Source organism: Lepisosteus platostomus, chromosome 4 (genome assembly GCF_059453375.1).
Source record: "Lepisosteus platostomus isolate fLepPlt1 chromosome 4, fLepPlt1.hap1, whole genome shotgun sequence".
Lineage (NCBI taxonomy): Eukaryota > Metazoa > Chordata > Actinopteri > Semionotiformes > Lepisosteidae > Lepisosteus > Lepisosteus platostomus.
The window spans coordinates 16,510,361-16,535,017 of NC_142614.1; the positions used below are offsets into that span (position 1 = coordinate 16,510,361).

The window sequence follows — 24,657 nt, forward strand, 5'->3', positions numbered from 1 at the left end:
GTTGCAATAGATCATTACAAAATGTCCCAGCACATTGTTTATATTTAGCCTTGCTTTAGCTTTAAAGTAATTCCTTTCCTTGTATTAATCAACTTCATTGCACTGCCATTTTATCTTAACAATGGATTTGAAAATGGTTTTAAATGAATAAAAGACACACTTAAAAAAGCAACCAGGCCAAGTAGGCTTTAAAGCAGTAGTTACCTAGACAACCCAAAGTAAGGCCTGTGGATCAAATTGCCCTCAGATATATAAAGAGCAACAAATCTGGAATTCTATAAACATCCATTTTGCCAATGCTGAAATTTTATGAACGTTTTGCTCATCATAAACCATTTGGGCCCTTTGCGGGTCTTCAATCAGTATGCACACATGTAGCCTGTGACAGTAGGTCCAATTTGAAAGAAAACTTAGACCCACCACCGTTCACAAATTCTAGATACAGTACTTGGCTGGCCTTCCATGGAGTACACACTGTTAACTTCTAGGGAACAGAAAGTCACTGAATGGCATGATTAGAATTCATAAATGATGAAAACAAAAGATACAGCTGTACATATCCATGGATCTTGTCCATACTCCACATAAGATCCACACATACATTATCCTTTGCTAAGGGCTGCATGTGTGATGCTGATACAGCTATAAGGACTTCAATTAACAAGAACTCACAACAGCACATGGGTTCTGAATTTGTTCATCTTTGCTGCTTTTGTCTCTGGGGGCTGTGTATCTTTTACAGGCTGCTCTCCCCTGCTCTGTGGAAATAGATTGAGCAGCCAGCAAATAACTAAATAATCTGCAATTGATGAATGTTGGCATCAGTAATATAGATATGGAAATGTATCACATCATGGTATAAAACATACCCCCATTTATTATTGCTATGAGGACTAATGATTAAAATTTACTAGCAGGAGGCTGGTTTCAGAAAAAAAAATGGCATTCTGCAGACCAGACCTGCTTCTTCCAGCATGTCATTTGGAAGCTTTATGGAAAAAGAGATTTAGGAATCTTTAATCACTCTTAATGCTCAAATAATGTAATTAAATTAGGAGGGGATTAAGGGATTATATCATTATGGTATGTAAATACACAAGAATTGGAGCCCAAAACAAATCAATGAAGGTATAAATTGCACAAAAACAACAATCATGTTTAAAGAAGCATTGAGAGAAACTGTATGTTATGATGTTACAGGACATGCTGTAAATCTGCTTTTCAAGACAATGTATCTGGTACAAATTTACACAAATTGCTCTGATTACAGACCTAAGAAGAAAAAGGACTGTACAGTATATGACCTGAGATCATCCAGTAGTCCACAAAATGTTATTCTGAGTTATATTCGCTTGCTGTCTCTCCTTACTAACTCTGGTATCTAAACTAAAATGCATGAGCATACATCTTCTGTATGTAGCTTTCATGTGTTGAATCACTGTGGGTTTCAGAATACATCTTCTTACCTGTAAGGCCTTGAACGGTTTACATATTGACTGAATCGGTAAACTGTTAATTCCCCACACACCTAAACATCATTTGTGCCCTCTAGACTCTGGGTTGCTTTCCGCTCCCAAAACCAGACTCAGGTCTTTGGGAGAACACACTTTCTGTTCTACATCTGGTTTCAAGGTTAAGTAATCATCTTTAAACCTGTATAATTACATTGCTAATTACATTATTATTACCTATGATATTATTTTTATTATTCTTATATCAGAGCTAGATATGAAAAATTGCTTGAATACTCTGGTTTGTAGGTGAAAGTAAAGTCCATACCAGAACCACAGAAGCACATTGGGCCAGAGCTCAACCTTGGTTCTGTAGCATTTTATGGACTTCAGAGTATGAGACACTAATCTGGATGGGACACAGACCCTAGTTTGTATATTTGTTTCATTTATTCTAATAATTTGTGGTCCTAATGTTTTTTTTACATTTGCTTAATTTAGTTGCAGAGTACCTTAAAAGGTAATGTCACGAAAAGCTCTATATGCAATAATGATGATTATTACCACATTTGTTAGGTTAAAAAATGCTGTGTTTAAAACTACAGATTTTTAGTGAGTCTTTTTATCATCTTATTGCTTTCTGAAATTGTTTTTTTCTGATTTCCTACAGTTCTGCAAAAATGTAAGAAGGTCATTGTTTTTGTTTATGAATTCCTCTGGTTTCAATTCGATCTTTCATGTACCTGTATGCATGGCACAACATAATTTCATTTTCGCATTGTGGTCCAGCATGACATTCATTTTCATCATCTTCCAGTCAATTCTTTATATTTTGGATAGAGAAAAGCATAAAAATTTTAGCACAGTGGTAAATGTACACATTTTTGTTTTAGGTTAATTAGAAATAAGCTGATAACTTTAACAAAGTAAATAGAAAAAGGTTTTAGTGAGTGAAGACTTAAATTAAAGTGATGTACTGTAAGTGTCCAAATCTGAACAGTACCGCAGGATTGTCACAGGGATCTGTACTATAACTGCTACTCCTCTTAATCTATCAATGATTTAGGTTCCAGAATAGTTAATAAACTAGCCAAGACTGCTGATACCAAATTAGAAGAAAAGTGCCAAAGAATAGTACAAAATTAACAGATCACAAACATTGTAGAAGCAGCCAATTAAATTTAAAAAATACTGTTAATACAATGTAAGCAGCTGACATTTAATGTAGACAAGTGCAATGTGTTACATACAGATAGTAAAAACATAATCTGAAAGTCTGAGCTCTTAGGTCTACTTATGAAAAACAATTGGGTGTTAATGTTATCACATCTTTTACACCTTATAGACAATGTGTGAGCAAACAAATTTTAAGGCTATATCATCAAAATTTTCAATGATGAGAGTTTGCAGCAGTAATGTTCAGTGCCTCTTATAATTCCTATGGTGTTTGTGTAAACCCAAGACATGCCAAAATGCCCCGTCTTCACTTGACGCAGCCTACGAGAGAACTGTAGGAGGAGAATGCTTTTTTTGGTGGTTGCTTTGTTTCTCGTTGGCCATGTGTGACCATGCTGGAAGGAAAGCCTTTGTGTGTGTGTACTGTATGTGGCACAAACATGTTTTTACTGTTTGGTTTGGTGGGTGACAACATAAAAAGGAAAACAATGAGAAGAACAAGAACTTTAACTGTAAAAGCTGAGTGACACACTGACTTTATAGACTTTTTGTAATGGTTGGAGTATTAAACATGAGGAGGGACTCAAATGAATTAGAGAAACTGAAATATAACAAAGTTATAATACAATTTCTGGAGGAAAAGTAGTCCTAATCTCTCACACATCCACTCACCTGTCTTGCTCCCGGGACTTCCAGTAGTGCCTCTCTCTCGTATCCCTCCTCCTACACCATCTGTACCCCTGCTGCCGCTCCCTTGCTCAACCCTTACAATATGGGAGGGTGGGGGTTGGGGAGCCTCATCCTTTCATTGAGACTGCCACATTCCCTCAGCAAAGGCAAGCTACACCAAATATACTCTGCATATTGTGTCTCTTTCACTCATTTGTGAGGATTTAACTGAGTGTGACAGGGCAGTTGAATTAGGAGTGTAAAAATGGGGCACAGCCACCAGAGCGCAATGATGAGACACTCCCAGAACAGGAGATTTCGACATTCTCACAAGGAAATCAAGAAGTCAGCAGCTCCTGAACACTGTGGCCCTATACAAAGCCATTAGACAGGGGTTGTGTGTTCAGACCCACACAGTCTGCCTAACGTTGTGACCCGAAGTCTCAGGGTGAGATCAGTTGCGATGATTTGGAAAGGATTTAAAACTTACAGGATAGGTTAAAATACATATCCAGAGAATTGTCAACAACAGCTTAAGATGGCTTCAATACCAGCCCACTGGTATGAACAAAGATGGTTTTAAGTGGACTGGCCAAATGGGTTCAGCCAAGAGAAAATCTTCCGCTGTTACTTACTGTATATTTTTAAGTGGGAGTTTGGCAAGCTTTGAAATGGACGGGGCAGGTACAGTATTGTTACAAACTCCTTTTCTAAATCCACAGTTCTATGTACAGGTTCTCCACTATGCTACCTATTAAGGGGATCTGCAAGACCGAGCTGCTGAATAGCCATTTACCCTGTGTGGATTCTCCATTGGTTCTGGATCCAACAGGTTTTCTGGGTCTGTAAGTCATCAACCGTTTAAGGCTGTGTAAAGGAAAAACTGATCCCTAAAAAAATATAGTAATAAGCTTTATTTGTATCTGTTTAATCCTTCTACCACAGATGGAGCAGTTTGTGAGAGACAAAAAAACTGCTTTATTCCAGAACTCAGGGATCACGTGGGAACCCCTTGGTTTGTAAGTATCTGTTTACCCGTCTTTTTTAGCAGTTTCATATCTTGATCAAATCTTCCACTAGTTTTATTTTTTTTAACTAAACAGTCCAATATCTGCATAATAAAACATCAATACACTGATCAGTAATAATTTCATCTGCTATAATAAGATAGCTCAGATCAAAAATGCAAAAAGATAAATAAATTATCCTTATAGCTATATAAACTTCTCTGGACACTCTATTCAAAGAGCTTAACAGGTCACACACAGCACACACCCAGATGATGCGATGGCAGTCAAAGTGGGCCCGTCCGCTCCTCAGACATCAGTTATGAGTGAGAAGGAGAACAGAATATTGATGTCAATTCATAGATGGGAGTTTTAGAAGACTATGATTAGTAAAAGCCAGGGGGGAATTTGGCCAGGACACCGGGGTAAACACCTCTACTATTTCCAAGAAACACCCTGGGATCTTTAAAGGCCACAGAGAGTCAGGACCCTGTTTTTACATCTCAACCAAAGGATGGTGCCTTTTTTTACAGTATTGTGTCCCCATCACTCTACTGGGGCATGAGGACCCACATAGACGGTAGGGTCCGCACTATCCACCAACACCTCTTCCAGCAGCAACCTTAGCTTTCCCAGGAGGTCTCCCATCCAGACACTGGCCAGGCTCACACCTGCTCAACTTCAATGGATTGCCAGTTGTGAGTTGCAGGGTGATATACAGTAGCTGCTGGCTATATGTTTTTTCCTCCACCTTAAATGCTAAGGTGTATTGTACAGCTTCTTTCATTTGTAATCCTTCCTGTGATTTCTTTTGCTTTGAGGATTCTTTGGGTGACCAAAAATCCCTTTTATTCAAACACGAATGCAGGGTGATATAGCTGCTGGCTATAAATATTCTATAGCCACTGTAATCTGTGTTAATAATTTCTTCCAATTATGAGAATGACTTTTCAATACACATCTTGTTTTTCCCTGATCTCTCCAAATTTGAAATTGTAAAAGTCGACCGCATTAGACTTACTCCCTCTCTGGAATTTCAGGAACTTTTTTTTACAAAGACTACAGAAGTGTTCCGGTTGATACTGGTACTTACAAATCCTAGGTTATTAAGCAAAGAGGCTTGACACTAAACTTAAGTCTACAATTAACAGAATAAAAACAACTGTTTGTTTATCTAAATAATCTAAATGACCCTTTCTTTCAAATACATCTTGAGCACGACATTGACTCAAAGCTGGCCTTCCTGTCACATTCCACATGAACTGACTCTGTCAATGGTTGTTATGGACTTTTCTACAAAACAATGACCAGAGCCCTTAAAAGCCATTAAATAATTGTATCCTTCCATTTGTTATCTTTTTTTCATGGTGCCATCTCTGTCTTTTGCAATTTTTTTACAATAACATTGGTTTGCTGTTGACTTTTGCACAGAGACATTTCATTTGGCTTTGATGTTCTTTAATCTACTGCTTTTTTCGTATTTAGAACACACAGGTATTGTGGCTCTTCATTTGAAACCCGTATGATATGGCTAACTACTCTGCAAAAAAAGATACTCAGTAAAAGAAAACACACAATCAACTGATTTGGATTTGTTGGATATAATTATAAACAATATAAACATTATACTATAATTACAATACTTTTTTTATACAGCACCATTGTAATTATAAGCAATTATGAGTGTAATGGTTTGAGCCACATTTAGTTCTGTGAGCAGATTATGTTTTGAATCAATTTATTTGTCTTCATTAACAAGGCATAGACTATATTAAAAAGTCTACCAGTCCACCCATCAAGAAATTAAAACAGGACAGGAGAAAAGAGGCAGCTATGATTAAAAAAAAATTGTTATACTGAGAAGCATTCAACTTCAACACATGATATTTTTACAATATTTATTTATTTCACTTTTAGCACAATACGTATTATTTCTTAATAGTTATCATGTTTTTAATGTTGATGCAATTCATAAATCCTTTACTGAGAAATTGTATCCACAGACTAGATTTATCAACAGCACTAAAGAATGTTTAGTCAAACTGAAAGCAGGTGACTGGTATATTGTGTTCAGTTGTCAGCAAAGACCAGGAATAGAAAAGAAAAATAAAAAGTAAGTGTACCAAGATGCAGAACTAAGAAACACAACAGGATACTTTTTTGCACAAAAAGAAAGAGTTTGGTCAGTGTTTGGTAGAGTGTCCTCTGAGGACACTCCAGTAGGCTGCTTCTGGAAGTGATAACGGTGGACAAATAAGTTGCACTTATCATTGGAAATAATGGAATTGATAAGCTAAAAATATTATTTATAATCATTCCTTACACTAACAGTATATGATGCTTTTTCTGGACATTCCACTCAAAGACAGATAATGGGGACTCCCCTCCACCACCACCAGTGTGCAGCCCCACCTGGATGATGCAAACGACAGCCATAGTGCACCAGTATGCTCACCACACATCAGCTATTAGTGGGGAGGAGAACAGAGTAATGAAGCCAACTCATAGATGGGGCTTATTAGGAGGTCTCTACTAACACCTCTTCCAGCAGCAACCTCAGCATTCCCATCCAGTTACTGACCAGGCTCACACCTGCTCATCTTCAGTGGATTGCCAGTTGTGAGTGGCAGGGTGATATACAGTAGCTGCTGGCTATATGTTTCTCCCTCCACCTTAAATGCTGAGGTGTATTGTACAGCTTCTTTCATTTGTAATCCTTCCTGTGATCTCTTTTGCTTTGAGGATTCTTTGGGTGACCAAAAATCCTTTTATTCAGTCAAACTTGAATGGATCAAAAAGCATGATCACAAAAGCTCACTTAATCACAGTTTAAGTAATGTCTGTGTCTAATAAGAAAATAGGGTATGAAATCACTGAGACTCCAGGGCGGGGAAAAATGAGCCCCTGTGTATCAAACATCACAGGTAGGGCGTAACGTTAAATCCAAGCATTCCCTGGTGCTGCTGTCTCCGGCATCTGTTTCTCCTGCATTTATTTTCACCTGTAATACCTGACAAAGTTGTAGATTATTAAAGTTGCATATTATACCGTTTCACTTCAGTTACTATAACAGCCATGTATTTTAAACACCTATACTGTCCATGCCTTATTAAAATACTGAAAGAGCAAGCCAGAAAGCCAGAGGACACCGTGAGACCCAAGCATCACAGCAGGCCACTGCTATTCTTGAACATCCTGGTAAAAATGTTAACATTTCCCACATGCCATCTCTGAAAAGGCCCAGAAGTAAACTTGTACAGAACAAAGGGTCCCTGTCTTCAATTCATGTTAGGTTTCATCTTCTTTCTGATCGAAGCAGAATTCACGATGGTGTAACACTGCTCTAGGCCTTACACAGCTGTACTCATACTGCCTCCACCATGTTATTTAGCCTGAAGTACCGCAGCTCACACTGTCAGTTACTCTTACTTCCTTGTGTTTGTACTTTTCAAACCTAAACAATTTAATTTGTGTTGCAAAAATAACTTCATTTTTTCTTTTTCTGCCAATACAACAAAGAGCAAAACACTTCTGCAACTTGCCTGGTAGCTAGCTACCGAATGGGACGAATCTTGCTTTTTTGATATTAGTATTATTCTTTTCATTGTTTACTTACTAATGTCAAAACATTCGGCTCTAGGAACTCTTGACTACTTCAATCAGTGAAGGCACTTGCTTCAGACACAGGAAAGTGAGGCCTGTTCATTGTGTGTGCAGTCTTGAGTCGTGTCACTAGCCGACTGTGACTGTGATTCACACATGGTGAACTCAGTTAGCAGAGTGCAGCCAGGGGCTCGCCGGGCAAATAAAAGTGACTCCTGCAACTTTCCCAAGCTCCTGCAGGCTTATAGTGAGGTGAGGCACACACCACTTCTGAACTTATGTACCTACAGTGCATCAAAAGAAGAATGACTCAATGTGCATGCTTCTCAGAGAAGTGTGTCAGCTCTCCCTCATTCTTCCGGCAAGCTACAGGCACTGTTGCCACGAGCTGAGATGCAACAGAAACAATTAATGATTCCAAATTGGGAGGATATAAAAATGACAACTAAAAACTGTGAAAAAAAAACTTAATGCTACAATGTTCTTCAACAACAGCCTTTAAGGCCATGACCTATCATGTTTTTTAGTTTTTTTTGAGTTACAGTATGTAAACTGAGTTAAGTGAATGATAAGTTCAATAATCTACAGTAATTAAAAGCTCTGCTACAATAAAAAAAAAAACAGAAGATCCCTATTCCCCCTGAAGACATAAAATGCGGAAACCGGCTCTATGACAATAAACAGTGTGATTCACCTTTTGGGAAGTATTGTCCTAATGAGAGCAGTTCACTCAGCTTTGAATTGCCCAAACCCAACATGCCGATGCAGGGTGTTTCAGTGGCTTTTCAAAGTCTTTTGGACAACAAAAAAACACTACCAACAACTAAAACCTCCTTAGTTTTTTTGGGCATAAAAGCATTTTCCCATTGGCTCATGTAACAGAAATAAATTTCTGTGGTTGCTTTCAAATTTGAAATTCATGCTGGAATTAGCAAAATTCAAATGTTTTGAACAAAGTTAAGGACATTTGCCTTATATCCCTTGAGGACTGATGTTAAACCATCCATAAATGAAACCAGGGCAGGGGTCTCCATTGAGCCTCAATCCAAGATTGGTAATACCTGCAAGCTAATGATGAATCAAGTAATGTGTTCAGTTATGAGAAAACTCTGGTTCAATAGGGTGAAGAGTACATAATTGTAGATTTTAGTACTAAATAATCTGTAATGTATCTTTAGAAACCATCTGTTTATTTGATCAGAATGGAAATGTTCCATAATTTTAAGATCTGGTAATATAATGGGTTATCTACAAATTCAGATGGACTAGGGCTCTGAAGGACCAAGGTCAGAGATCTCTGAATTAAACCATTCATTACAAAGCAAATTGCTAAATTAATTTAAAAATAAAAACAACCCTTTAAACGACAAAAAGTGAAAATTTTATTCAAGTTTTAGAAATTTAGGATTTCATTTATTTTATTAGGTGGTCTATTGGAAATGGGGGGAGGTTAGAGTCTGGTTACCTTTCGGAGAGATAAGAGGGCTTGAGTGTGTCTGCTAGGAGTTAAATGCTGCAGTTAAACAGACAAGACAAAATTCCTGTGGTTCTGTGTATGTCAACAAGTGAGGAAGACTTGGAATCTCCTGATTCCCAGGGGGACAGTCATTAAGATCTTCTGTAAACAAATAGGGCGAGATGATGATGTTGAGTACTTCCTTCTCTCAGGGATACCCTGCATGGTATTCTTGGAGTGCTTTGGAAGGGCCCCACAGTTGTTCTGTGTTAACCAGGACATAAAGCATTTGTTTTTACAGAAAACAACTCTAATGTTTCACAGATACTAGTCAGACACTGACGATGGTCAGAAATCAGTACAGTTTTGTAGTACAGTTCTGTGCAATAGAATTTTAGTATATTATATGCTATAGGATCAAACAACAGGCTTTTTAATCCCTAACAAGTTATCCCTAATAATTTATTAATCCTCTTTCGGAAGAGTTTACATTAGTACTAAAAAAGTTTGCTCTGCTCAAGGTGCTTCAGATGGTTGATGTACTGTATAGTTATGTTTTTTAATAGGGTTGGTTTCATTGTTTCAAATATTTGCTACAGTAGGTGAACTATTTTGGCTAATTAATTATCTGAAGCCTTAGACACACCTTGAAGATATTCAATTTGAAATATCTAGGACCTAAAACCCCTAAACTCTTGACTCTCTAACTTCTGAAAATGCTAGGACCTAAAGATGCAAAAATATCTTCAAATTCACTCCAGACAAATGCTGGGAAATTCTTCAAATGAAATTCTGCATTCCCTTCTATTACCATTAGCAAGTCTTAGTGGAACAAATTAGCTTGCGATACTGCTTGAAGATAATAGTCACTACAGTATCTCTCCATCTCTACTAAAACTTTCTCAATTTGTGTATTATTCTTTGAAGTTAATATGTTTTGGCATTTTTGTTTGTTTTGCTGTTTCTAAGCACTGTGGGGCTCACGAGGAATGTCTCAGACAGTAACCAAGAGGAATAGCTCAGACTATTAATATTTTATATTTCATCCATTAGGTGAAAGCATACAATACAGGGCTCTCATGCTTCACATGTTGACATCAGGATTGCAGTAGCACAGCAGAGTTATTTATCAACCAGCCAGTCCCAAAAACAAAAGTAGGAGGAGTATGAGTGGGGTAATCGGCAGAAACAAAGGCTGGGACCTTAACCCAGAGACAGTGTATTTCTTGTTTATGGACTCCACATAGTCTAAATACACACACAGCAGCAAAGGAATCAGGCTGAAAATAAAGAGGTGAATAAACTATATACTATGGAACTGTTACCCCTTTAGGGTAGGGTAAAGTTTCAAATTACTTATTCTGTTCAGAGCAAGAATCTGAAGCTTTCAAAATATCAGTAAGGAAATGGCCTTATCAGAGTATCAGAATGGGTGGTTGGGACCAATATAGTTAGAAACGAATTAGCCATCACCTTTTCTAAATCACCCCTGAATAAGAACAGCAGAAAGAAAATGCTTGCACTTTGAAGACTGTAAAATAACTCCACTCAGAAGCGGAGATAGTACGACCTCCTGATACACAGGAGAGGGCATGCTGGAATGTTTCAAAATGGTTTGAAAATAGGTTCTGGCAGATCGGGGAGCGCTTGCTCAGGCAGGGCCTTCCTTAAACAGCTCCTTATCTGAGGGATTAATGTGCCTTTGTCATTTGCCATGACAAGCAGCTGCGAAGGATGTTCACAGAAGTTGCCTGCTGCATCTGGTTTGGAAGCAGAGCAAAAAAAAAACGACAGCTTTGCAGGAGGGAAAAAAACACAACAAACAAAAAAGACACAAGGGATTGACCATTGTGCCATTGTTGCTTATCTTTAATGACCGTCGTGAGCCCAGTTAGCCACTACAAAAGGGGAACCAGAGCCTGAGAGAATATTTTACGCCTTTGATGCAGATTCAAAGGTTTGGAAGCTGGATTGGAACTCTTAAAGTGTTGGTTTATACAGTCTGTATTTTGCCTGTCATCCCATTTACTGTAAGCTAATGACTCCCTGAAGAAGAGGTTGATGTTGCTACTTTATCTTCAGCAGTTGTTGAAGCAGAGTAAAGGTAACAGTATAGAAGTGCTGATCAGGCCAAACTGACTACAGTGTTTCATCAGTGAGCTTCACAGCCCCCCACTGGTTTAATACCCTTGCCCTACACACCTGCCTAGAAAAGAGCTTTTTTGGAAACTATTTTTATTAGAATTGACAATAGGAGGTCTAGACATTCAGCTACACCACATATGGGCCATATTCTCGATTTTGTTTCCATATTACTAAATGTATCAAAACATTTTAAAAAAGAACAAGTTTGCTGACACATTTTGGCAAAAGTGTATAATTTGTGCCAGTGTAATTACAAAAGAAGGAATCCATTGTATCCTACTGATTTAATTGAAAGCAATCCTGCTGATTAAATTGAAGCTATGATACACAAATAGAAGGAAAGATGAATATAACTAACAAAATGTGAAAAAGAGGATGTGGATACTTGTATGGATTATTAATCAGACTGGAATCAGCATGGAATACACCTTTACTTGTTCCATTGCAGCCTACATGTGCTGACGCAGCTACCTACTGTACTTAAACTATTATAACATCATTGGCAGACTTGCAGGGTAGTGGTGGGCAAAGCTCTTTAGCAATGAAAGAATGCTATATATTGTACATAATTAAACATAGGGGCAGACAGTTGTGTGAGAAAATGGCAGTGTTTTAATGATGCCTTCTTTCTTGAAAGAGTGTTGAAATAAAGTCCTTTGTTTTGTGGGATGCCATCTCTGGGGAGTGTCAGAATGAAGGTGACTTTCAAAATGGCACACAAGGTGTCTCAGCCCATCATTACCTCTTCTTATTCCATTCCATTTGCTGTTGATTGACATCTCGTTTTTCAACATGTCAAAGGACCCAGAGCCAAGCCCATTCAACCGCTGGACAGGCCTGCCCTCTGCACAGGTCTGAACCTTGTGCTTAGTTTTAAATTGGCATGGGTCCAGTAAAGCTGGCAAACAGAGTTGAGTGACTTCAGTTATGTGTGACATACAGTACTTTCACCAGATATGCCTTTCTCTTAAAGGGCTGACACACCTGCACAACCATTGTTGATCCATAGTTTGATCTTGGAACACTTGCAATTTCCTTCAGCAAACACTGCAGCTCTAATCAGTTACTACAGATGTGTTAGCAATAATAAGTGACTTGCAAGACAAAGTCGTGTCAGAATCTCATGAAGTGTACTGCTCACAAGTCACATACTGTAAGTTAATTAAGTATATATTGCTCACAAAATGCTATATGTGTGGTGCTGTCTTATTAAATATTTATTAAGACATTCCTCAAGTCTCCTGACATTTGGTTGTCAGTCTCTACCTACTGTATCTTTATCTATGATCACTTCCTGCAAAGCTTAGTCTGTCAAAATTAGGGATTGTCATACCCATTCCCTTGTGTTCATGTCTTCATCAGGTTTACAGTACTGTATATCTAAAGCATTGAGTTGTTCTTATATTCACCCTTTTGCAAGTAAACAATAGTAAAAGTTCTGCCTATAGAAGCACAACATGTATGGTTTCAGGGTTTTTTTTGTGTGCTTATATTTCAAACCAGGATCACAGACTTCCAGCATTTAGGACACTTGAAATAGTCCAGAAATATCAAGAAAAAGAGGCCCATATAGAAGAACAGCAAAGTGCAATGTAGTTACCATGGAAATGAACCTTCCTCATAATATTAGGCTGAGTTCCTCCAGGCCTTCAAGTGTAAGCACACATGTTTGTTAGTCCTGTATTGTGAATACATATTATGCAGTTTACTTATCGCTGCAAGAACTATATTAATGGAAAACAATATTGTGGTTATGGACTGAGGCCAGCGTTGTTATTTTATAATAACAAGTGTATAGGAGGAAAGGGTATGTTCCTTTCCTTTGCAACTCCCTACTCCCCTTCATCTCCAACACATACAGTACAGTATCTTGTTTTTCTTCAGTAGTTTGGCATAGGCAAAGTGAAGAGCTTCTCCAGGGTTTGGCTTGGTGTCTTTGAAGAGACACCAAATACAATTTTTGGTTGTGTGAGGGAGGGAACACTGCAGAGAGTTAGTGGCAACATCTTTTTTGCCCCAATCAGTGCAGTGACTGTGAACAGGAGAGTGGAACAGAAGATCCTATTACTCCCTGTTGCTAGTCTTTTACATAAGATTGCACCTGTAAGTGCCATGACACAAATTGACTGTTAAAATATGATATACTTTATTAACCTCCAAGGGGAGAAATTCAATTGCCAAAACAGTTCAGAGACAAAAAAGAGCATACAAGCACTACACAGACAAGACAATTGTTCCAAAAACAGACATATACTGTACAGTACTTTCACACAGCACGTTAACACAATTGATCAAACTGTACAGTTCACTATTCTTAAAACATGGCCAGTAAAAAAAAACAGTAAAAGTCCAAGATAAAAAATCTTTAAAATCTTTAAAGCTTTTCAGTACATGGATGGCCATGGGTAAAAAGGATCTCCTAAACCTCTCTGTGGTGCATCGGGGAACTAAAAAGCAACCACTGAAGAGGCTTTTTTGATCCAAAATCACTGTGTGGAGAGGATGCCACACATTTCCCACTGTAAATGTGGCCTTCCTCAGGATCCGTTTTTATACAATGTCCTCCACAAACTGCAGCTGTGTCCCAACAATTGCACCCATCTTCTTAAATAAATCTATTAAATCAGATAGAGGCTGTCTTCTGTATGTTACCCCCCCCCCCCAAACACACAGATGGATAAAAGACCATACTAGCCACCACACTATGATAAAACATAGCCAGCATTCTACCACAAACATTAAAAGCCTGAAGCTTCCTAAGAAAAAAAAGCTTTGACTAGCCATTCTTACAAACAAAATTGATGCCCAGTCCTTTTTCTTATCCAGATGTACACCAAGGAACTTGTAGGACTTCACAATCTCTGCACCAGTACCATGGATAAAGTTGCAGTTCTTAGGCTGAAGATAAGAAACCATGCATTGTAGAAGGCAGCAGATGTCTGATCATCAATAAAGTATGATAAGCTTTAAAGTGGATGATCACCCAGTATCCTATATTTTTATTATCATTATTTTCCAAAAGCTTAATTTTCTCTTTGCATCTGTGATGAAGACATCTCATTTAATGGGGAAATCTGAATGAAGCTCTATGCATTTGCCAAGTTTTACAAATAATTTGGGTTTAATCATTTTCAGATTTTAGTCAAAGTCTCTTACAGCCTAACATTAATAACTGTAGAGAGCCATCTTTCCGACAAATAAAACAACTCAGTTTCAAGGTCAGCATGAAAACCAGAAAGATTAATCACAAGCAGATGAAAACAGGCGAAAAGTAAAAAAGTTGTAAGAGTGACAAACCACCAACATACTGTAAGCTTAAAGCAGAATGGCAGGATTTTGAATTTTTTGTCTTAGAATACTTGAAGAATGAACTGCTTCATTTCAGAGATCAACCTTACACATCATTTGTACAGGTTATCTGTTCTGCCATGAAATCGGATTGAAAAAAATATAGGCAGCTGGATTTATTTAATTGAAGATAGCATTAAAGAAGTTCTTGCTACTGTATGCAGCTTCCACATTTGACCCTACATGACCCAGACAAGACAAAGATGATCTCTTCATCATTATGTAGATTAGCTAGTAATCAGTGGAAAATTATTGCTTTACAACCTGTGGAAAATCAGAAAAGAGGGTCTGAGGGTGAATGGGGAAGGGGACAAATGTGGTGCAGTCGTGGTTGTGGGTATTTCTTCTGGGCTTGATATTTTCACCTCACTTTTTGTAGCTCACTTGACAGATCAGTACAGTAAATAGTGTATGAAGTATATCACCTGTCAAAGAAAAAATATCACATATTAAGGGCTTTTGTTTTATGCCAGACTCACCTCTGTCTGAATGATAGAATTTGACAAACAATTATGCCATTATGAAAACGACTTCAAAAACAAGATGACTCTCTGCTGTAACCTCTTTATTTATTGAAGATAGCAATTTTCTGTATTGAAGACAAGAAAGTAAAGTGACCGTTTCTTTACAATAAAATATCTCAATTCTTCCATTTGTTTAACAGTGAAATAATTATTTGTATATATATATTCCTAAATATTTATTCAAATAAATTTAAAGCATGGTTTGCAAGATAGCTACAGTCATCTGGGTTCCATCAGAGTCTTGGGACTATAAAACTGGCATGTTGCTCCCTTTCCTATCCAAGTATTTTTATTAAATGCAGGGCATGCACACCATTTTTAATGGGACCCAGTAAACATAGCCCTAAGGTACAAATAGGCATGGGGTTCTGCAAACATACAGTCCAGATATATAGAATGTTTCTGTGTCTCTTTGAAGTGGAACAATTTATTAAGCCTGCATTAACCTCAGTTAATGTTTCCAGTAAAAATAAAAATGTTTACTGCTAGGACAGTTGTTTCACATTTTGTTTTGACAAAAGCTCTTTTCTTATACTCCAAAACAAATCTTCAAATTACTGAATTCGAAAAATGCTGCACCTTAAGCTGAGTGTATTGGTATCACAGAAACGCTGACAAATTTTTAGGCTACACTGAGCTCCTCTCCTTGGCAACTATTAAGTAGGGGGGTGTTAAAAAAACATTTTGCAGTAAACTTACGAAGTTCATTTTCGATGTCTTCGCTCACACACTATGCAGTGTTTCAGTCATGGAATGTGAGATTTAGAGTGTCCCTTGACACATAAGAAAAAGTATAATATAAAAAATTACATCAATTGCTGTGACTTATGACTGTGTTTTATTCTCAGAGCTGGTAACAGCAACATTGACAAAAGGTTTCACACAGAAATGGAAAACATAGAACTTCTACTTGCAGAAGGAATCAAAGAGAGATGCGTGCACACCACTCTCTTCACCAGTGGGTCTCCATTGTGAGTGACACCTGTGTCTTCTGGATTTCATTCCAGCTGAGCCCTTAATCACGAATCACTAATCAATAATTAGTGCCTTAACTGATCTGCTTGTTTGTTTAGACTGCAAGACATACAGAACCAGATACAATTTTAACCAGCACATTATCCCCCTTATTTTCTGACTAAAAGGCTCTTAACAAGCAACCAGGTTTTGATGGACTGACAGCTGAGAAAGACATCATATCAGACACGGCCTCAGGACGTGAGGGTTCCTCCAGCCGCTTAAGTCCAATTGGTCACGTGTCTTGGTCACAAGTACAATAAATAGGATGATGCAAGTAAATTAAAATAAAAATCAAGGCCTATTATTTATACTGGAATTTGGAAAAGGGTACCATGCAAATCTAAAACAATGTGGAGAGACTAAAGAAAAAAAAAAGGTTAAGTAAACACCTGGTTGGGATGTTTTCCATTTTTACAGTGAATGAGAACAATTAGCAGTTTGAGAATTAAGACCATTGCAATACAGTGAAGATGACCAAATGTCTTCTTTTTCTTGGGACGTTTCCAGGAATGAAAACACTATGCCAGGTGTTTCTATTACAAAATTGGCAATTTGTTCCATTTTGCCTTTGCCTGTGGATGTATTACATAGTTGTAATATTAAAGCATTTATTGTATGATATTACATTTTCAACATCAAAGCATTTCACTATTTGGTTTACTGTAGGATGGGTGGTCATGACATAGCAGGGCAGTGCAACCTCCTTCAGTGAAAGCCAACAACAGCAATTCAAGTTAAAAAAACGCACGGCAGCAGTTAACAACAGCCAGGTTGTGTGCCAGATATGCCGTGTGTACTTTTCAGTCACTCACTGCGGCTGCTGTGACATTACTCAGCACCTCTGAACAAAAGAACAAACATGAGGAGTCTGAAATTAGTAAGAGTTAACTCAAAGCACTTTGTTGCTCATAGCTCAAAACTTTTGTGAAGCCAAACACAGAAGGGGATCAAAGTTATGAGTTATCGACTGACTGTACATCACAATTAGTTAAGGAACTCCCCTGATCTAAGTTTTTTTTTTAACTGCACAGTCTAAGAGTGTTCTTTTCACCTCTTTATCAAAAGAAGAAGTACTTTGTGATTTGGAAATGTACTTGTTAATTATATCTTGTATATGCATCAAACATAAAGAAGCAAAAGCTATTTTCCATTCTTTAACAGTATTGTCTTCCACCTAGAGAAGTGTACACAAAAATAATCAAGCATCCTGCTCTCTCACTACACTTTGTGTTTCGCAGTGTCCAACTGATTACTACTTTCTTAGTACCGTGGCACTTGAAAAAACAACCTGTGGCTTAGAACATAGAAACATACAGTAAAAAAGGTTAAAAATGCTAGGTGCTCAATCTGCCCATCTGTCCAGTGTGGTAGTTAGTATTTAATTGATCCAAGGATCTCATCCAGCCAATTCTTGAAACAAACCTGCTTGAAAGTATTGGCTTCAACAACATGGCTTAAGTTGACCACAGTTCACTTTCTTCCAGTGTACTTACAGTAGCTTTAGTAGGTAGCTGCGTCAGCATGCGCAGACTGCAAAGGAACAAGTTAAAGGTTTATTCCATGCTGAAAAGGGAAGAAAGGAAACACAACATTTTGGCTCACCCCCGAAGAAGGCTCTACAGCTGAAACGTTGTGTTTCCTTTCTTCTCTTTTCAGCATGGAATAAACCTTTAACTTGTTCCTTTACAGTAGCTTTGCTGTAAAGGTTAATGAACATTTCCATATTTACATTGTGCTTGTTGAAAAGCTGACAGACGTCAGTCCCAATTGATCTTTGCAGTGTAGTTACTAATTTCTTTCACTAGGACCTCTGGACAGGTTCTAGGTGGACAGAATTTTGTTAATGTTCAGTGGGCTTAAAACATATGTCCTTTCTCAGGACAAATGTTCAACATTGCTAAAGGCAATCTTCAAGGATCTGAACCAGTCAACACACAGCGATGTTTCAAAAAACTTTACGGGTCATCAAGAGGAGAGGTGTGGAGGCAGCATGAGCCTGAAGAAAATCTACAACAGGAAGGAAAGCAGTTTCAGTGGAGCTTGACACACACACTGAAGAGCCTGAAGCAGTGCGAAAATGGAAATTGGGTGGTATGCTGCCCACTCAAGGGTTTTAGAGAGCAAGAGAAGGGAGATGGGATGATAGTTCTGAAGGGATGATGGATCAAGGGGGGTGTTTGTAAGGAATGTGAAATGCAGATGGTTTAAAGCAGAAGGAACCTAGCCTGAGAGTAGAGAGCTGCTAAGGAAAGATAAAAGGTAGACAAGAGCTTGAAAGGATTAAGACTAGGCAATCACAACCTCAAGATACAGGCAGCTGTATTGAGAAATATGTCTGATATGAAATTATGCACTCTTGACTCGTTTTAATATGTACAGTATGTTTAGTCTGCAGTTGGGTACCATTTGGCTAAAGCTGCACATTTAATTATCAAAAAACATTTATATTTGTAGTGAAAGCCACTTTAAATATTGCTAAGGCTGGGAAATCTATTGGATCTTAACAGAACCAAGCACCTAAGAGCAGAGCAGTTAAGTAGTGTGTAAGTAGAAGGAAATGTACACCACTTACAAAATACAATAAATAATACTTTAATAGTACTTGCTAGAAATTTCACTCCCCCTGTGTCTCTCATTTTGTTCTTCTTTGGCTTCATTTTCTGCTCTGCATTGCAAGGCATCACAGGGCAATATTTTTATTTAGTCTTAGTATAGTGAAACAAAATAAGCCATACCCTTACTGATCCCATTAACCAGTGGGATTTGGGTTCAAGTCACTACTGCAGGGGCTGCTGTTGCTCTCATGAGTGTGGAGCTTTATTTGGACTGAAATTCTTTAGTGTGCCTCTGAGACAGGGTGGCAAAATGGAATGGTGTTTAAGCACCCATGCTGTCTGATGCTACAATGATCCAGATGAGTATTTCTTTTGTATTTCTTATTCCACTGAATCTGCTTGAGTAAGTAGAAATAATCTGTATGGCTAATTATTATTGTGCCTTCTGGACCATATGAAAAAGCCATATGGATTGCATTACCCTGAAGTCTCAGCTGCAAATAAATAAGCATTGAACAGCTGATCTCTGTTGGACCCGACTTTTGTACCTTAAAGCAGACCATTATGTGTTCTGGAGCTGTTTCAGTCTTTCTGGTTTCCATATGGGGCAGATGGAACTGCAAATCAGAGAGAGGATAACGGAAGAACCCAACCAAGTAGGGACAAGAGCATCCGGCCTACTGAAGAGAGATATGTTCAGTGCTTTTTAATTTTCTGCTCCACTTTATTTTCATCTTCATGGAACAAAAAGGATGAGTAGTCCCAGTACGCTGGCTATCTCTGTAATTTCCTACTGTCATATCAGTGCTGGAGGCAGCTGTATTGAGAAATAAAATATATTTTTTCTGTATACAGTATGTAACATATACAGTATAAGTCAAATCTTTTTTAAAGACATTTGTTTCAGACTTTGGTTTTTTGATAACACTGCATAATCAGCCTTGCACAAATAATTTGTGATGAATAAAAGAAGTAACATGAATAAAGGTTGACTGTATCATAAATATTGTACATGCACCCAAAAATGTATTGTATTGAAAATCTGTAGAATGTCTTTTGTCAATTCACAGATGAGTCCGTTGGATATATGGACACATTAAAATTTGTTTCCCTTTCTTAAATGCCCAGACCTGAAATTTGGCCTGGCAAAACAGAAAATTACTGCGATAAATCTGTTTCCGTAAGTCTTTACCAACTTTGCACACCATCATGATGTCCATTGTTCTCGGCAGATTCGTTTAAGTTGTACCAATTTTCAATTATTTTCACATAGTCTATATTTTGACTGGACCACCTGAGGACATTCACTTTCTTATTTTTAAGCCAGTTCAGTGTAGCGTTGGCTTTGTGTTTTGGTCCTGCTGAAAGGTGATTGTTTTATCCCAGTTTTAGGTCTGATGAAGATTTTACTTCTGCATAGTAGATGGTTCGGAATCTCTTACATTTTGTTAAACTGACAATCTTAACTCTGTTTTAATATTCTAATCTTTGTTAAAAATATTCTATTACTAAAAGAAAATTTTTAACATTTCAGAAACAATATTTAACTTACCTATAAGAGTACAGCTGCCGCACTTTGCACAGTATGTCAGCCTTACACATTCCCACTTCTTGATCTTAAATAGGAACCAATATTTGTAATTTTTCAGTCGTTTGGCAGGTACCTGAATGAACCATGGGGTTCCTTTGTATTGACCTTTGCCTTGTTAGATTATGTGGGATTATTTTGCAAAGTAACCGGTCGGCATGACACTATGAAATTATAAATGTTTTACGTTAGCTACATTTTAAAGGATAAACTTGACAGACAACACAAAGAGAAAATGCATTTGCAGGATTGCTTGGCGTAAGAGGACGGACATTAGACAGGAATGGGGAACTAAACCTTTATTGTACGTTCTTCAGCAGGAGTTATTTGTAATCCTGGTCTTAAGGGAGGGGATTTTGTAGCTTACATATTGTGTCATTAATATTGTGATCCCATCTGTTTTGAAATAAAACGTATGCATCTGTTTTAGGTTACACTCATGGGAACATCATGTCTGATCTCTGGTGAAACCTTTAGAGAACAGTGACAGGCATGTTCCTTAACTGTTCGTGCTGACACACTATATATAGATGTATGTATCGGAGGTAATAAAATTAAAAGCAGAAAGCCAGGAGAAGTCTTAAAAGGTTTGTAAGACTTAGCAGTGGATATCTGGTGTATAGTTGTAGCTAATAGAAAAGGCACCTGCCCAGCGGGCACTTCATAATTTTTTTAAAAGCTGCTAAAATATATCCATCATTATACAGTATAAATCTCACTCTTCACCACTTAAAGGTCTTTTCATTGTACAATGAGAGCCATACGAGCCTCCCTCTCATCACCTGTAAAATCATGGAACTCACAGAAAAATGAAGTGGAAAGTGGTCATCAAACTATGCTTACATTGCACATGTGGAATCTGATCTTGCCTAAAGTTTTTAAATAAAGTAAATACCAGTCGATGGATCTCTCCAGAATCTGTACCATCTTTTTAAATAGTTCAGTATGTGTCATATGAGGAATAAACATTGATTGGTGGTGGTTTTGTGGATATACAGTACTGGAAATAGTTACAGGAACAAGGGAAATATTTATACATATTGGCTCATATTTTGCTATCTCTATACATAGTAGATTGCTAAGTTTTTTTAAATAAATGAAATGCTACCTAATACAGTATCACATTGGTATGTTATATCAATGGTTGTCAAACATTCCAGAAAGGCCTGCAAATGTACATGCAGTGATACTGCTGTGGAAATTTTATTTATTTTTTATTTAATTTTTATTGAATCCTGGGAAGGAAATATCAAAAGACAAGAGAGTAGAAATCAACGTTTTGCTAATGAACACTACTGCTACTGATGGATTTCCACCCAGTGTCCTGTTTCATCCAGTGCTGTACACTATTTAAGACCTGATAAGGGTTTATGAAATTGGCACTGCTATAAATAGAAGGAATTAAGGAGTAAAATTCAAATTGTTATTACACTAAGGATACTCTTGTACCCCAGTCCAAGTTTGCTAAAATAGAAGAAAATTGAATATCTCATGTTGTAACCTTACTTGTATACTCTTATACTGCACTGTAAGATGGATGGTTGTATTTGATTTAGAATTCCACTACCTTCATTTTGTAATTGTCGTGACGGCTCTAACTTTATGACTGATACTTTTTTTTTTTTACCATTTAGGAAACATTTTCTTTAAAAAAATAATGACATTAATTTCAAATTGTAGTAAAATAGTATTAGTAAAGACAATCGCAGTAGCAACTGGAGTGCTACATTACCATTGCATTTACTGTAGATATGTTTATTTCTACTTGGGACTGTAGAGTCCATGGTGATGCACTGAAAAGTGCATCTCATTTACCTTCACCATAAACCCATTAATAATGTAATGGAACAAACTATTCCCATATGTTAGTGCCTTTAAGGCAGTTGTTATTTATTTTATTAAACGGTGCTCCTTTAGCTGGGGCAATACATGACGAGAGAGGAGCGGCCGTCTTTGAGTTTTGTGGTTTGTAGACCAACAGTGCCATCTAGCGTCCGATACGTGTATCTACCTAATGCTTCCAGCTGGGAAGCTCAGGCGTTAGAACAATAAAATCAACCGACTGTACAGTAAGTGACACCAGTAATTGTTTTAAATAACCTTTAAATAACAAGGTGTGTACAACCATCATCTGCCTCATAGAATTTGTTGAATGCTTCATTGCTATGTTAAATCACTTCTTTCTCTGATAGAACAAGGTCATAAAATACTTCCCTCTTTGAAAACACTGGCTTTGTACTCCATAATAATAATAATAATAATAATTGCTTACACTTATATAGCGCTTTTTCTGGACACTCCACTCAAAGCGCTTTACAGGTAATGGGGACTCCCCCCCGCCACCACCATGGCACATGATTGGTTGTGAGTTATATTATATATACAGTATGGCTTAATCAAAGGAAGAAGAGAAGTGTAATTATGATGTGGAAAGGGAGATACTGTAGGTCAGTTTCTACAGGGCGCTGACAGGGATTAAACCTTCTGTTCAACATAGCACAGAACTTGCATGCTTGTTGAATGCGCTTCAAGTAATCACTGTAAGCGCAGCTCTGGTTTTCCTCTTATCCAAATGCGAATCCATGAACCTGAAAAACAAAGTTCATTTTATTTAATGAAACAAGTATTGTATTCTATAACTCAATGATGAATTAAAAATCGTATTGGTATTTGTAGTCATGTTTAAGTACAGTACACATATACAGTAATTCTAAAAACTACCTTGTGCTTTTTCAAGCACACATGCGACAAAGTGTAAATACAGACAAAGGTAAAGATTTACCTCGGATTTCTACAGGCCCTGCCACTTTGATCAATTTTTTCTCTCCAAACAGGGTCACATTGCCAGCACTTTAAAGCTGAGCTTCAGATGAATTGCTAACCTGTGTACTGTGGATACATCATGAAATGATGTGCCTACCCTCACTTTCATCCCCAGGAAAGCCGAACGCTCAAACTACCGAGAAGGGAAAGGCACACAACAGAATCTGAGAGAAGTATGTTTGGCAAAACATCTAAGACAGCAAATTAATAATAAATATTTCAGAAAGCCGAGGTTAGCTGCATTTCAAGATACCTCTAATCCATACTCACCAATGTCGGACCAAAAGAAATTGCCTACGGGCAGGCTCTGCTGTGTATAAATTATACCATGTGTGGAATGTAAGTGACCCTGGTTGAGAGACACCGAGAAGGAGAAAGGCCGGCCTGTTATTGACATCCTGGTAACTGATGCTGAATGGCAACTATGCAAGTCCACAAGCAGCAAACCTGACAAACTCTGAGAGAATTCCTCAACACTATCTCTTTGAAGGAGATCACAGCGTGATACAACCTAATACCAATGCAGTCTACACCCACTGTATGAATTCAATTAACTTCATGCATTACTATTAATAGTTAATGTTTTTTTGCAGTACAGTGTGTCAAATCCTAAGCTGGGCAGTGTAGTTTTGGATTTTACAGAAGAATCAAAGTTCAAATGTATATGGGGAGCAACAATAATGCACTATTATGTTTGATGTTATAGGGTCTGGCTAAATGAAAAAACTAATTGTCAAAACAGTTTTAGGCATCACTTCTACAACAGTTCAAGTCCAGAATAAAGCATATCAGCTGTGTGTTCACTCACACTCAACAAGGAAAGAGTTATTGACGTTCCCGAAAATGTATTTTAACAAAACTTCCATTCTCATACCGGACTGTACATATGCCCTTAATATGTGTTCAGTCTTTTATTAACCTTTCTGTAAATCATTGTAACAGCGTTTACACAGGAAAAAATACAAGTCAGTTTAGAATCAGCAATCAGCTTTGCATTTGCAAAGCTGTTACACAATCATTTAATTTATTGCTTATAAAACTGAAAATGGCATTTTTTATTGAAGCAAAAAAAGTTATTTTAAATTTTCTAAATTATAATGAAAACATGTTTTATGAGATAATCAATGCAACCTGCCCTGCTGGCTCATATGAATTCTCACAGACTTAACCTCTTTAAAAAAAAAGACGCGTATAACTTTTATGAGACATGATCGTGACCTAAAAATTAATGCCAGTTGTCTTTTAAACTCAACTGGCCAGATCTGACTATTTTACAGTAAAATATTTAACTATAT

At 37.4% G+C, this 24,657-nt stretch overlaps 1 long non-coding RNA gene across 1 annotated transcript; it reads right to left on the minus strand.

Moving 5' to 3' along the window:
• Positions 1–13,629: 13,629 nt before the first annotated feature.
• LOC148672809 (uncharacterized) lies at positions 13,630–19,814 on the minus strand. The gene is made up of 3 exons (XR_015935880.1): positions 16,079–19,814; positions 15,335–15,444; positions 13,630–14,405 (listed from the first exon to the last, which is right to left on the minus strand). It is a non-coding gene; the product is annotated as an uncharacterized LOC148672809 (long non-coding RNA).
• Between the last annotated feature and the right edge of the window lie 4,843 nt (positions 19,815–24,657).